We start from the raw sequence: 1,950 nt of genomic DNA on the forward strand, positions 1-1,950 counted from the left end.
CGATACGATTCACCCCTGTTACGATGCAGTGCGATCAGATTTCGATTCGATTCGATTCAACACAATGCGATTCGATGCAATACGATGCAATGGAGAAAATATGATCACTTTTAATGCCTCGAGGCCTGTTTCATAAAACGAGTTTTTTCAAATAAGCCAGGCTTATTTCAGTAAGTCTGACTCATTGTCAAATGATTTGGTTCCATAAAGCAAATTTAACATAGGCCTAGATCAAGCTGAGTCACTGTGGCAACTTATGCTGGGAAACTAACCTGGTCTAAAGCAGGTTAACTGTCAGACTAAGCTGAGTTCCTCTAACACTGACCAATAGGAACCCAATGATATTACTCTCTCACATACTATTATTTGACTTTTTTTATAATTTTTTTTATTTTACAGTTTCTAGCCATGCAGCCTTTCTCTCTGGTTTTATTACAGCTGTACCTTTTATAGTTTGCAGAACGGATAGCAGAACATTAGAATATTACAATCTAAAATTGCTCTTTAAAGTATTAAAATAACTAACTTAAAAGTTAAAATAACTGAATTAAAAATGAAAATAAACAATAAAGAAAGTACTGTACTAGCTTACATTTGATTTACCTATTACAGTAGTCCCTTTACAGTTACTGCTATCATAAAAATACATTTATATGTAGGTTTAAAATTCTACAAAAGACACATTTAATGCAAATATTTTAGCAAAATTTATATTTTACTCAGAATTATTGCGCTCCTATTTGATTGCGCGCAGCAGCGCTCGTTCACTCGTGTCAGCCTCGCCCACCCCTGACAGCAAAATTAATATGTTTGCGTGACTTTCTGACATTTACAGATGAAAAATATACCTGAGACATGCACTGAGGAAAACACAACGTCTCAAATGCATTAAACAGCACAGATATATTCACTGTTTGCGATGGTGGATCGATTTGATCCATGATCGACATTAAGAATAAGCGTGCACAAATTAGTGAGATTGTGTGAACTTAATTTGTCATTTATGGAACCGCTTTAGCCCCGATTGACTTGTTAGGTTATTTCAAGTCATGTTTTGGACTTTAATCCCGTGGTGCTGTGATGCGTCACAATCACGCAGCAGCAGTGATGAGAGAGCGCGCTTGAGAAAAAGGTTAGAGAGGAGAAATCAATCTACATATAAAATATTGGTCGCAGATTATTGGTCACTTTCTAAACAATAAAAGTATAGCGCATCCACTAGTAATTATATATTAATAAATCGGATTTTACCTATGCAAATATTTTAGAAACGATGCATCGCGATATAAATGCCAACTTGTAGCCGATGCACACTTTTTAAACCTATGCATCGCATCGTTAACTTTTTATGCCGATGCACCAAGCGAATCGGGGAATCGTCCCATCCCTACTTTACACAGAGTGTGTGTGATCGCGAAATCGAAAGTGAAAGTGAACAGCGCGAATGCTCATTCAAAAGGGATTTAAATACTTCGCATACTGAGAGCGGCTCCCTGATGCGCCAAAATTATACACAATATTAGAATGTTTAAAGGAGTGGACACGAAAATCGCCGGGAGAGAAACACATGGTCAGAAATTCAGCAGGAGTGGGACAAAGAAAACAGCCGAATCCCAGACATTTTGGGCAATTAAGAAATCCCGGCCGGACGCATTTTTGTAGGTCCAAAAAGAGGACATGTCCGGGGAAAAGAGGACGTATGGTCACCCTAGGCAAAAACCATTTAAAAGACAGTCTCAAGGGAACCCGTGTTGGCCTTATGCACTGTCTAATATCCAGTGCTGAGAGCTTTCAGGATCAGAGTGAGCCATCACTGTCTATCATCTCTCTTTCTCTCTGTCGTTAATACTCTCTCTCTTTTTGCTTCCTCTTTTCTCTCTCTTCCTTAAAGACACACACACACACACACACACACACACACACACACACACACACACGTCTTAGAGATAA

General features: G+C 38.5%; 1 protein-coding gene across 1 annotated transcript in view; it reads right to left on the reverse strand.

Moving 5' to 3' along the window:
- Positions 1-1,950, reverse strand: part of myo3b (myosin IIIB) — a 157,112-nt gene that overhangs the window by 60,853 nt on the left and 94,309 nt on the right. The gene's annotated exons all lie outside the window — the stretch shown is intronic.

The sequence above is a fragment of the Sinocyclocheilus rhinocerous genome, unplaced genomic scaffold (assembly GCF_001515625.1).
Source record: "Sinocyclocheilus rhinocerous isolate Xijiao unplaced genomic scaffold, SAMN03320098_v1.1 scaffold887, whole genome shotgun sequence".
In the NCBI taxonomy this organism is placed as follows: Eukaryota; Metazoa; Chordata; class Actinopteri; order Cypriniformes; family Cyprinidae; genus Sinocyclocheilus; species Sinocyclocheilus rhinocerous.